Source organism: Phodopus roborovskii, unplaced genomic scaffold (genome assembly GCF_943737965.1).
Source record: "Phodopus roborovskii unplaced genomic scaffold, PHOROB, whole genome shotgun sequence".
NCBI lineage: Eukaryota > Metazoa > Chordata > Mammalia > Rodentia > Cricetidae > Phodopus > Phodopus roborovskii.
Genome location: NW_026126447.1, coordinates 22,681,270 through 22,695,731, shown reverse-complemented (window position 1 = coordinate 22,695,731; position 14,462 = coordinate 22,681,270).

Here is a 14,462-nt window from a genome sequence, read left to right as displayed (position 1 = left end):
ATGCTGATCATTATGTAATAGTCATCTCCAGTAACTTCCCTTCTATCATCTCCTATTTGAATGTATGGGAACATCATTAATCATTAGGCAATTGGTAAATACAACAGCTAGTTACTGTCTCATATACATTAGAATAGCCCAACTCTAAAACCCCATCAAACGTCACATCTTGAGTACATGTGCAGCATTCAACACTGATGAGAACACAGAACCCATAGCTACTTTGGAAGGCAGGTTGACAGTCTAACAATTACACATATCTGTAAATAATTGCCAAATATTAACAGCAACCAAGATTTCCTCGTTTAACAGACAAATTGATGCATCCATTCATTGGAATACAAAGAAACAAGCTGCTAACCCACAAAAAAGTGTGGAAGAGCTTTTGTGGCTTATGATAAATGAACGAGGCCACTCTGCAGAGGCTGCCAGAAGGAAGAATTGCTGGTGTTGGAAATTTGGACTCCAGAACATAAAAAAGGCAACCTTGAGAGCCATGCTGAGTAATAGCCACAAGTCAGTAAACAGTGTGTGTTTTGTTTGTTCTAGGGTTTGTTGTTGTTGTTGATTCCTCATATTGTCAAGGTTGACTTTGAACTCCGTATTCTTCCTTAACTTTCCATGCTCTGAGATTTCAGTTCTGCACTAGCTTGCCCATTAGAAATACCATTTCTAGCATTTAGGCCTAATGGTTCACATGGAAAGCACTAAGAAAGGGAGCCCAAGAAAATGTCTGCCTTCCTTCTGAGGACTTCTTTATCCCTGGTTTTCTAGCTTTGTGTTAACCCTCACTTAGATTCTCTAAGGTATCTCTCATTAGAAGAAAAATGCCCCATTCTGGGAAATTTCCCAAAGAAACCAGAAATCTAGCTGAGTCATCACAGCATTTGTGAATTTGAGATATGGGCTTTAGACATGCAGCCATTGCAATAAAATCCTTCCACCATTTAAATAGCTGTACAATAAGACCAGTGAAACCAGATCTACATAGTAAGATGGAGAAAAAGGAATTGTGTATATTGTCCTAAGGCATATGTAGTCTGATATGGGAGACTAGTTTTAAATGCTGAAAAATCTACACAAGCAGTACATCAGGGTCTGAGACCATGTGAACTGATCCATGTGTTACAGGATGCTAAGGACCAGGCATGGGAATGGGGACGCTGCAGACAGGAAGGAAAGAACATAGTCGCCATATTAGAGTCATGGAGGCAGGACTGAATAGACATGAGGAAAGTTGGAGTCAGTTAAAACTCTACTACTATCATCATCATCATTACTCAAGTTGTGGTTCTGTGGAGCGACCCTAGGACTTTGCACAGAGAGTTACCACACTGCCCAGTCTCTAAGGGCTTTCCACATATAACACATTTTTGTCTCCATTTTGGTTACTGTTGTCTTTTATAAATATGTCATTGTGCTTTTACTCTTGGTTGACAGTCCATTTTGTAACTACACCACCATTTCTGTATCCTTTCTTTTATTGATGTGCATGTGCACTTGAGCTCACTATCAGTTGGACACTTACATAGATATGTGCTATACCACATTATGCTAACTAAATCATAGAAAGTATGCCCAAGGTTTCTTTGTTATTAGTTTGTTTTTTAAATATTTTCTTTACTTTTTAAAAAATAGCTCACTTTTATGTGCATCGTTATTTTGTTCAAATGTTTCTCTGTGTGAGGGTGTCAGATCTTGGAGTCACAGGTAGTTTTGAGTCACCATGTGAGTACTGAGAATTGAACCCAGGTCCTCTGGAAGAGCAATCAGTGGTCTTTACCACTGAGCCACCTCTCCAGCCCTGTTTGTTTGCTTGTTTTTTGAGACATGGTCTTAGTATGTATGTCAGACTGACTGTGAACTTAAGATGCCTCTTGCTTTCACCATTTCTTGACAACTAGGGTCCCAAGGATATACTGCTAGGCATGTCTCCCTCCGTGCATATTGTTAATATCTAAAAATCTTTGTAAATAATTTCTGTGAATTCCCATACATGTTGGCACTACGTGGTATATTTTTAAAATTGTTATGAACTTTGTAAAATGTTGCAGTCTTTAAAAATTTATTTGTACAAATAGCTAGAGGACTACTAGAAAGCTGCTTGTAAGTGCTCTTCTCACTCAGGACTAGCTCAAGTGAGTTTTGCTTCAGGCATCCTATGACTCACTGGATGAAGTGGATCTGGGTTGCAGATATCTGGACAGGCCAATTTGTTTCTAACTCCAACTTGCCTGGAGGGTACAGTTTAGCTGTCCTGTACTGGAAGAACAAGAAAGCCTCTTAGCAGACATCTTGCCTGAACCTGGTTTTGGCTTTAGCTTCACCTCTTTTCTTCTCAAGGCCACTGATAGAAATGTGAATGGCAGACTGAAGCACTAAGATTGCAGTAAGTTCTAGGCCAGCCTGGGCTGCTATGACTGCAGCAAGGCCCATGGTAAGGCCACAAAGATAGCCTGTCATACAAAAGAAGAAAGGAAAGAAGGAAGGAGGCAAAGAAGTAAGGGAAGGCGAGGAAGAGAGGAAGACTCCACTAAAGAAAAGAAAAAGGAAGAAAAGAGAAAGGAAGGGAAGAGGAGAGGAGAGGAGAAAAGGGAAGGGGAGGGGAGGGAAGAAGAGAAGAGAAGAGAAAAACAAAGAAAAGCAAAGCAGGTTTTGAAGTTCTTACTTGTCTGGTTCCTAGTTTTTCTTTGGCATTTGCCTTTGTCATGGCTTATTAGCTTATTGGTATTTCAACACATTTTTAAATGAGTTTTTAAAATTATTCAGAGTTATTACTCACTTGCTTTCTTGCTGGAGGAATGCTGGAAGTCAGTGGACTCATATTTTCTGTAAACAAAACCCAACCTAGGTAGTTATTACATAATTCTTGAGCTGTGGTAAGAAGAAAGAGTAAATCTAAGTTTGATCTGCCTTCTAGGCATGAAGTACACACTTCTGCCAGTCAATAACCTAGCTTTTTTGTTAGATTCTGGTTCTATTCTGTCCATATTTGTCTACATACCCATTGGAATCATTCTAGCTGGAAAGTAATGGCCCTGGTTTCTAACAACATGTTCTATATTTCTTCTTCCAATTCAATGGTTCCATATAATATTAGTTCTTTTCTTGTAAACTCCTGACTTGTAATCCATGCCAAAATCCAAAATCTTCCTATACAAATATTCTTAGCATCATCCTTCTGTTGACTCATTTTTAGTAATTGAAGAAAGTGTTTGTCAATGTTTGGTTTCTGTTGCTGTGGTAAACACCATGACCAAGAGCAGCATAGGGAGGAAAAGGTTTATTTAGATTTAGATTAGGTCTCAGCAGAGAGCATTCATTTTCCAGCCACACTGAGGATAGGAAGACAATCAGTCTCAGAATTCTCCAGCCACACAGAGGAGAGGCAGCAGGATCAGTCCTTTCAGCCTGTGGTAGTGGCTCACTACTTTGCTTTTCTGATTTTCAGCTTGAAGCTTGAACCCCAATATCAGTCTCTGGGTCTTTAGTGTATTCATGTTACAGTCAGGGACCACCAACCCCAGAATGGCACCACTCACACGAGCTGAACTCAGAGAGCAATCACTAATTAAGAAAAGGCCTTTCAGGCCCCACTACAACCCTATCTTATGGAGGGGTTTTCTTTCTTTCTTTCTTTCTTTCTTTTTTTAATTTTTATTTATTTATTTTTATTTTACATCTCGAACCCAGTTCCCTTTCCTTCCCTCCCTCCCTCCCTTTCCCCCTCTCTCCTACCCTCACATGCACCCCAACAACCCTCCCCTCCCACCTACCGCCCCACTCTACATGTAGGGTGATATCCTCTAGGAGGGGTCATCTAAATCTGTCAAATCATTTGGAGTATGGGTTAGGCCCTCCCTCCTGTCTCTAGGTTAAGGGTTAGAATCTCTCTATGGGGCATGTGCCCCCAAAGTCCTTTTGTACACCAGGAATACATCCTGGTTCCACTGTCTGAGGTCCCTTAGACTGCCCAGTCCTTCTGGCTGAGACACATGTTCAGGGGGTCTGAGTCAGTCCCATGCTGGGTTCCCAGCTATCAGTCTGGGGGTCCATTAGCTCCTCCTTGTTCAGGTCAGCTGTCTCTATGTGTTTCTATAGTCTGGTCTTGTCCTCCATTTCTGCATCTGGATTCTAGTTTGGCTCAGTGTTTAGTTATGGGTGTCTGCTTCTGTTTCCATCAGGTATTAAATGAGGGCTCCATGATGGTGGATAAGTTAGTTGTTGATCTCATTATCAGGGAAGAGCATTTATGGTAGCCTTTCCACTGTTGCTCAAATTGTTAGTTGGGGTTAGTCTTGTAGGTCTCTGAACATTTCTCTAGGTTCAGTTTTCTCTTCAAACCTATAATGGCTCCCTCTGTTATGCTCTCTCTCTCTCTCTCTCTCTCTCTCTCTCTCTCTCTCTCTCCTATTCCTCCTCTGACTCAGTCTTCCTAGTCCCATGTGCTTTCCTCTCCTCCCCTTCTCTTTCTACTAGTATCCTCTCCATTCACTGCCCCCTCCACTCCCCATGTTCTCTGGAGAAGTTGTCCCATCCCCCTTCTGTGAGGGACCTTATATGAATCTCTTAGAATCCACTCTGTATCCTAGTTCATCTGGCGGTGTGAATTATAGGCTGATAATCCTTTGCTCTATGTCTAAAATCCATATATGAGCGGGTACATACCATGCTCCCGCTTTCTTAATTGAGGTTCCCTCCTCTCAGATGACCCTAGCTTGTGTCAAGTTGACATAAATATACAACCAAACTACAATCTATAGAACCATATTGTTTAGGTAGAAAGCGAAATTGTTTAGGAAAGCAAAATAGACTAGATAGTTACAGATGGATGGGGGTGGTGACTGGAATGGGAGGATCAAGTGGAAAGAGGGAAGGAAGAAGGAGGAAAATAGCTAAAATTAAGGGCCATTTGAGGGGTAGTATGGAAACCTAATATAGTAGAAGTTTTCTAAAATATACACACATTTGAAAGCAATCTAATTAAAATTGCCAAATAATGGGGGAGACAGAGGCCCAGTTGGCCCACATTTGTCACCAAATGAAGCTTCCAGTATCAGGACTGGATTACATCTAATTGAGCTGTTGGCCAAAGAGGTTCCATGGGAACCTCAACAACCCAGGCTGTTGCCAAGATTATAGACTGGTTTCCACAAATTGAGGCAAGGACCCGTAGCTAAAGACAATACCTACTCAACTCATTGAACATAGAGAAGTCAAGCTGCTGTCTATACCCACACTTGCTAGCCTCTTTGGTACACTTTTGCACACTACCAAAGGAGAAACACAAGCACCAATCTAGCCACAAATTCCTCTTTAATTTACAATGGTGTCCTGCCTGCAAAATATGTTAGTGTAATGGTAGCATAAAGGTTGTGGGAGTAACAAACCAATATATGATTTGACTGAAGGCCCATTCCATGAGACACAACCCATATTTGACATTGTTTGGATGACCAAGAACTAGAGACTAGATAGCTCAGGAACCTGGACTAAAACCTAATACTGCTGTTCTAAAAACAAAGAAAAGAAGGAAGGAAAGAGGGAGGAAGAGAAGGAAAGAAAAAAGGGAGGGAGGGAGGAAGTTCTATGTAGCAATAAAATGACCCCTAATGACATTTTGCTATACTCATAAATCAGTGCCTTGCTCAGCCATCAGCAGAGAAACTTCTTCCTGCAGCAAATGGGAACAAATACAGAGACCCACAGCCAGATGTTATGCAGAGAGTGAGACCTTGGAACACTCAACCTTAAATGGAATATCACCATCAAATTCCTCTCCTCAGAGCTCAGGGAAGAGGAGGGAAAAAGAGTGTAAGAACCAGATCAGATGGAGGATACCAAGAAAACAAGGTCCTCTAAATCAGCATGATCAAAGCTCAGATGAACTCATAGAGACTGACACAGTGTGCACTGGGTCTGCATGGGTCTGCGCCAGAGCTGAAAGGAAAAGTGGACACATGCACCCATCCCTAACCCAGAAGTTATCTCTAACTGATAACCACTTGCAAATGTAAATTTAGTTTCTTCCAAGGGAATCTCACAGTAGATGGCCAGCAGAAAATTAACTCAATGGTGTCTTGGGAAGTTTCTTGTCTCATAATGTCATGTCAGGGCTCTTCCTTTTTCCCCCATGTTGTTTGTTTGGTTTTGATTTCTATTTTTCAAGTTTTATTTTACTTTTTATGTTATTTTTATTTAATTGTTTTTCTTCTTTCTTTTTATCCTACAAGTCCTTTATGTACATGTTATAACTTCCAGTTTAGTGTTTTTATGGATGAGATTGCTGTGTGTGAGCAAGTGGTTCTCTGTTTCTTATGCCTTCTCTTAGGATCTCCTTTTTATTTTTTTGTTTTTTTAATCCAATTACAACCTGTTAGGGTTTTTAAAATCATTACATTAATTATATAATGTTATATAATATTATTATTACATTGATATCCCATAGAACCCTGTTCGTTTTCAAATGAGATAGACCCCAGTTGAATGGACCCAGATGGGAAAGGAGTAGGGAGGAGCTGGGAGGAGTAGAGGAAAGGGAAACCATAATCATGATATATCATGTGAGAGAAAAATCTGTTCTCAATTAAAAGCAGAGGAAGAAACATAAAAAATGCCTGTAAAAACAAAAAGAAAAACATATGTGAGCTTTAAAAAAAAGCCATAAAAGTAAGGGATTCAGGGGCCTGAATGAGTCTCTGGTAGTGGCATCTAACCCACAGCTGTCTGTGATGATGGAAACATGCTGTGCCATCTGTAAAATACTGTGCCCCAACCCATGTGGGGCTATTTGGCATTAGAAAGTGTTTTGTAGTGTTTTTGTCTGGGTTGGATATGACCACTGGCACCTAGAATCACAGAAGTTGTGATCCCTCACAAGAGAGACTTGGGAGAGGGAGCCTCAGGAGACCCAGGCCCTTCCTTGATGTTATAGAAGCACTGAATAGCCCCTGCTTGTGTGTTAGCTTCTCACAGGAGTTCAGAAAATTTTCCAGTGACACAGCAGCCTTGTAAACTTCCACACTTAAGTAAGTAACCTTATTGGCTCACGAAGCTTGACTTGGACTGAGTTCTTTCTTTGGCCTATTGGTGTCCTCTCTGAAATGAATAGAGGTTTCTTTAAGCTGTCCCAGGAAGAGTCATGCAGAAAAAAAGGTTTGCAGGTGACCAAGTAAGTGAGTATATATTGACATTAAATTAACACGGTCCCCGGTACAGTGTGATTATACAGTAAAGATGTGAAGAACAGATAGAGTATAGCAGAAAGGAAATTAGAATAAGAGGACAAGTTGGATTTCCCATGGTCCTCAACTTCTCAGTTGTTAATTTATAAGCATTCTTGTCTTCTAAAAGCTGTGCTCTCTCTAGAATTGATTTCTATTATTCACAACCAAAGATTCTGTATTGGATTCCTAGGGTTGCCGGAACAAGTTCCTACAGAGGCAGTGTTTATTTCGTCATAGTTCTGGAGGCTGGAAGGTCAAGGCTGTAGTAGGTATTATTCTTCTATGGCCTCTCTCCTTTTTACTGTGCTTTCAGATGGGCCCTCTGTCTAACACCCTTGTTGTACCTTCTTGTCATTAAAGGGCATCTATATGACTAGATTAGGTTCTGAACCCTTAATTAAAAATGTTTTAAAAATATATTTAGGATGAGGGGAAGATGCCCCCTGGCCCTGTCCTCTGTGGTGGGTGAGGGAGCTGACCCTCCTCCCCCTTATCAGCTGTAGCACTTGGACCCTGCTCTTCCCCTGGTCAGAACAGCAGAGCTGACCCTATCGATGGGGGAGGTGGACACAAGGGAACTAGCTGCCCAGAGAAGGTGAGCATGGAAGATCTGTCCCCACAACTCATCTCCCAGATGATGGGTGGGTGTGTGGGGAGGAGGGGAGGTACCCCCCCCACACACACACATTGCTGCCTATAGCAGGTAGGAGAGCTGTCCCAGACCCTCACCAGCTGCAGCATTTGGGAGAGTGGCTCCTACACCTCACATGGGCAATACAGTAGAGCTGGCCCTGAAGGTGTAGGTGTGGGAGAGCCAGCCCAACCCTGAGGATGTGAAAGTAGAACTGGCCTCACCCCTTGCTCACAGCTGCAAGGGGTGAACTGGTGAGGACAGTGCTGGAGAAATCACCCTGATGGTGAAGACAGGAGAGAGCTGGCTAACCCAGGCCCAGTACCAGGGTTATGAGTGGGCCCACCCCATCTATGATCTGCTGGAGCATGTGAAGGAGGTGATCCCGCAGACCCAAAGCTACAGGGTCTCCACAATGGAGGGAGACAACAGGAAATCCAAGCGGAGTCCCACTGAGGACCCAACATCAGTAGTATAGCAGAAACCAGAGTTCTCAGACAAGACTAAGGACTCTTTGCAATGAATACTTGCAAATAAAGTTATATGGATGAAAGGGTTTACTGTGTCACTCACTATGTCACTCCACAGCTTCCATGGTGAGATTTTCCTTTTTTTTTCCTCTTAAATTTTATTATATTTTATCTGGGTGAGGGAGGTTGTAAGGGCAGAGGGCAGGCACAAAGGGATGGGAAATGAATGGGATTGAGATGCATGATGTGAAAGACAGAAAGAATAAATGAAAAGAAAATTTAAAAAAATAAAAAAAGTGTTTTTAATTATGTGTGCTTGTGAGTGTGTTTACTTGTGACTTCTGCAAGTGAGGCACTGTACCTGCTGGAACTGGAGTTATAGACAGTTGTTAGCCACCTGATATGAGTTCTAGGAGCCCAACTCTTGTCCTCTGGAAGAACAGCAAGTTAGGAACTGCTGGGCCACCATTCAGACCAAGAACCCATAATTTAACCTTTTCTTATTTAGCCACAGTGATGTATTTGAACAACCTAGACCAAATACAATTACATGGGGGAATCTAACTTTTAACATAAGAATCCTAGGGGAATGCAGTACAGTCCATAACAGATTGCAATGACTAAATCTAACCGAATTTCCTCTTACTGTTTTCAACATCTTCATACTTAAGTGGATGAAGAAACCCTGGTAACATATTGGGTGTGTAGAAGCTCATAGTGAAAAGTTCTGTTTTCAACAGAATTTGTCTCGATACTCATATGGAATAGGAAGGGAAATCTGTGTGTGAGTTTCTGGGATTCAAAGGCAGGCTCTGAAACATGGTAGGTAGTCACTGTACCACTGAGCTGTATTCTACACCCAGTAGCTCCTGATTTGTGTTCCTTTAATCCCATGACATATATATATATATATACTGCAGCCATGGCTTATTTTAGCCTTTCAGTTGAGTGACATCATCAAATATAGTTGTAAAGCAGCACACCATTTCTGCCTTACAGAAAAAATAGACAAAAGATCAAAAGGGCATTTAATAGCTTAATTATTGGGAAGTAATGGGAAGTATTTGCTGTTTTTGTTTCTACTTATTTAATTAAATTTTGTATGACTTAAATTTTAGCTGGGTCTGGTTGTGTAGGTTCTTTAATCCCAGCATTTAGCAGGCAGAGGCAGGCATATCTCTGAGTTCAAGACCAGCCTGGTTCACAAAGGAAATTCCAGAACAGCCAGGGCTACACAGAGGAACCCTGTTTAGTAAACAAAAACAAAACAAAAAATTTAAAATTATGTATGTTTTTAACTTCTGGGTTGAAACCCTCCTTAAACTTAACATTTGCATCTCACTATCTGGTTTGTTTGTTCCAGCATACTTGTGTAGCTAGTCCCTCTAAATCAAAACATTATTTTTGGAGGGAGAAGAGAGACCCCAAAGACTCAGGAAGTTCACCACATTTATAAGATTGATGAGTACCCCCCAACATCATACAAAGCAGTCAATCTCATCAGTGCTGGGAAAGACTCCCCAGTAGAACTGATTTCCAGTTGCAATGAACACCTGTGATGTAGTTTTCTAGGCTGTTGAAAGGACTTTGGGCTGGGCAAAGGAGACCTTCTGTCTCCTCATAGTTTCTGTATTTTCATTACAACCCCCCAGGCAGGCTGTATTCTGTCCTATTCACTGCCCTAATAAGGATAGGCCACCCTTCAGGTTCCCATCTTGCCCAACATTTGTGTCCTCAGGCAAGACTTGCCAACAGTGGTATGCAGGGTGTGCCTCAACAATACTTCCACTCCCAGAATGTTTTCTTGCAGTAGAGAGATGCACAGCATATATTATCAGAGGTATGGAAGAGAATTGCCTACCAGACAAACTTCATGTTTTTTACACATACCGTTCTATCTCTGTTCCATCCTTTGATACCCATATTCTCCAGTGCTTTAGGGAGTCACCATGAGTCAAGGTACCCATGCCTTCAGAATCCACCAAAGCCTAAGTATTTTGAACATTAGTAGGGGACTCAAAGATTTGACATTGGATCTGTGGTCACTATGTATGTGTGGTCTGTTTGTAGGCAGCCTTGGCCACTCCACCAGAGGAGCAGCTGAGTTGGTTCCCATTCCCCAGAAGACATTCTTTCTCTGTAGCAGTAGCTGCAGTGGGGATCTCTTGCATGTTCCCACCCCTTTTCTTTGTCCCTTTACCCCCTCTTCTGCTCCCTTTACCCCTTTACAGCTGGTCTGGCTGAAAAGCCTTCCAGATGCTCACAGACACAGACTTTGTCTTTCCGTCAATTCTTTCCCTGGATATTGCAGGTGAGCACCAATCTTGCTCTATTTGTTTCTGAGTAACACAGAGAGGGGCCCATGGTCTGCTTTCTTTTTCTCTCCACCCCTCTGGTGTGCTTTAATACTTTATGAATCCAATTTATATGTGCATATAGATAATGTAGTTCTGGCAAAGTCTCTCATAACTCATAAAGATCTCGTCACCAGGAGACCCAACAATGCCACGAAAGCCTCACAGCAATCCTGCATAAATATGAATACAATCTCTGTCAAATCCCTTCCTTTCCCAGTGAAATATGCACACAGCTTTGCCAGTCTAATTCCTTCCGTAGGCCTGCTCTTACTCTGTTGTTTTCTAGTATCTGATCTTTAGAGGTGGAGAGATGTCAGATGATAACAGAGCTAGTGGTGGTGGGAGGGCTGATTTCCTTCTACAGTCTGTGTCTTAGGGTAGATGGACGGTTACTTATTGTTTCTCCACTTTCACAGCACAGGTTCTTTCATTAAGTCTTTTCCAATTCAAACCTTCGCAGTCCAAGTACTGAACACTCCCTGAGTTTCTGAGGTTTCTTGTATAGAGCTATTCCTTAAGGCCCCGTCTGTAATGGTGATCCTGGGTTTTCTCTTCAGAATTAAAGGTTGGACCTGAGGGGTATCTTGGATCCCTCACTTCTATCTTGCTCTCTTTCTTCTCAATGTATGACTCTTCACAGGTTCTACATGTTTGGATCCAGGAAGGGCATTTTTGAGCACAGATCTTACTTGTTCTCCCACAGTTGAAGGGATTGCAAGCGACTGCAAGCAGGAGAGGGGATGGATGACTCAAAGGCAGCTGAATACCAAAAAGCCCACCCCAGCACTGGCGATGACTCAAGAAGGCCATCAGCCTGAAGTTTCCTGTAACTTGCAGGCAGCTCAACAGGTGGAGAGACTCTTGCAGGCCGTTCAGTCAGTCCACCAGCCTCCACCCCCAACAAATGCTGACATGGACATCTTCTATAACCTTGGGGTGAGGCCTCATGGATGCTGCAAGATTCAGCTTTCCTGAACTTTCAAGGTTTATTTACTTAGTCTCCTGGGCCTTCTTCCTCCCTCCAGAAGGGAATGTTTCAATTCAGAGGAAATGACTGTACTGCAGTTGGCTATTAGGAGTCTTTTACCTCTTGACATAAAAACTCTGAGAGTTACTTACTTGTAAATATAACAAAATGTTTCACTTGGGTTTTCTTTGCTACTTTATTGTATTTATAATCAAGTTGAGAAACATTGATGTTTTGAGCATATTAAGTCTTCTTAGGCATGAAATAAATGTGGAATACTCTTGGTTTGCACTGCTTTAATATTTCTAAAGGTTTTGTATTTCTCTCTCTGTGTGTGTGTGTGTTTGTGAGAGAGAGAGAGAGACAGAGAGAGAGAAAGAGAGAGACAGAGAGAGAGAAAGAGAGAGAGAGAGACGTGAGTGCAGACAAGCACATTTCATAGTGCACATGTGGAGGGTATATTCTCTCCCTGCACCTTGTTGAGGGCAGGACCCTCTTGTCACATCTGCTATGTTGTTTACTCCAGGCTATCTGTCCCTTGAGCTTCCTTCCATGTGATGCCCTGTCTCTGCCTCTACTCTTTCTGTAGGAATTACATGTGGGATTGCACATGTACATCCAGCTTTAAACAAACAAAATAACACTGTGTTCACAAGCCTAGTTCACAAACTAGGCTGTCAGGCTTGTGTGATAGGTATTTGTATCTGCTGACTCACCTCACTGACACCCGCTTCTCTCATATTTTATTAATTATGTTATATTTTATTACATATTTGTCTCTCTCACTTTTTAAGGGTGCTAGTGTAGATGTTAGTATGTTTTTTTTTTCATATTTCCAGTTGTTAATTGGTAGTACCTAGGAAATCCTGACTTTCACACATTAATTCTGCATCCTACAGCTTTACTATACCATTCAACTTCCATTTCTTGGCTTATCTTTTCGGATTTTCTACATTAGTTAGTTAATTATGCTGTCTGCGAGCAAACATGTTTCCCCTTCCCCTATCACTATATATTCTATCTATTTTACTTATCTCCTTGGATTTCCTAAAATTTCTATTATGATGTTTAAAAATAATGACAAGAATGACCTTCTAGAGACCCCCTCACTCTTCACTCGCGTTGACTACTTTTCTCATGGACATTTTCCTTTTTAAAAACAAAATCTGAAGTTTAAAATTTTTCTTATTTGCTGCATTTTACTTTACTATGATTGACACAGCTATACAAATGGAATACACTGTGATACCTCTATACGTGGATACAAAGTTCGTTAATTGTGTCTTCCCAACCTTCCGTAGTGCCCCTGCTTCCCTTTGGCTCCCTTTCTGGTCTTTAGCGTTACTCTTTTCTTTTTAAATATTGTTTCCTGTAATTCAACATTATTTTCTCTCTTTTCAAATTTCGTATTAGATGTGAGTGAGTGTTTTGCCTTCATGGGTGAAAGTGTACCACATGCTTTCTTGATGCTTGAGGAGTTCAGAAGAGTCATTAGATCCCCCTTGAAGTGGAGTAACAGATGGCTACGAGCCACCATGTGAGTGCCGGGAATTGAACCTGGCTCCTCTGAAAGAGCAGCCAGGCTCCCAACTGCTGAGCAATCTCTCCAGCCCAATAGCACCTCTTTTAAAAAGTATTTCTTTCATTTTGAGAGATTGTAATTGCATCATTTCCTTTTTTTTTCCTTTCCTTTCATACAAACCTCTTATACAAACTTTCTCTGTTTTCTTTCAAATTCATGGCCTCTTTATTCATTAATTGTTGTTTTACACACACACACACACACACATACACAATTAGATACTAAGTGCAACCTGCTCAGTCTGTATAATGTCAATGTATGTACATTTTCAGGGCTGACAATTTGGTACTGGCACTGATAACCAATTAGTGAACTATTCCCTAGGCAAGATTATTTCTCCTTTTCTCAACATTCCTTAGTTACCCTGTAGTTCTTTGTGTAGGACTGAGGTCTTGTGGGCTTTCTCCCATCTACTTTAGTATGTCTACTGTTGCTGGCCTTTTCCACTTTTGGACATTCATGTTGGACATTCACGATCTCAGAGCAAACTCTCTAATCCTCTGGCTCTTACAATCTTTTCATCCCCTCTTCAGCAATGTTCCTTGAACTTTAGGTGCAGGAGTTGTATTGTAGATGTAGCCACTGGGACTGAACTCCACAACTATGCATTTTGATTGGTTCTGTTTCTCTGTGATGGTCACTGTCTGTTGCAAAGAGAAGTGTTCTTGATGTGGAAAAAGGATGATACTTATCTTTGTGTAATGAGATATCCACTCTGCCCACACCTGTTGCACTGATCACACCCATTGGGGGAACCTGACCTGGGGGAACTAAGTCTGAGGTTGGGGACCCCAGCAGCTCTCTCTTGCTTCCTGGTCAGAGACAGAGAGCATCCAGTGTCAACCTTGGGACGGGAACCTGCAGGCAGTCATCTGTTTCTCTTTTAAGTGATTTCTCCCTGAACAAACACCCATCAGCCTATTTTCCCAGATTTTTATTCATCCATGATATCTGTGGGTAGAAGGACAAATATTTAGAATGGAATTAGAGAGTATTCTGGTTAAGTAAAGCATCAGTGATAGTTTCTCCTCTGAGATCTATGACACCTCACTAGCCCTAGCTAATCAGCTATGTTTCCAGCACCAGTCATGATTTCTCTCTTGTGAGCAGGCCTTAAGTCCAATTAGATGGTTGTTTGTTACCACATTAGGGTTACTGTGCCATGCTGGCTGTGGTACATGGCATCATAGTTGGGTGGGATTACTGGTTGTTTCTCTCCTTTGGAAGCT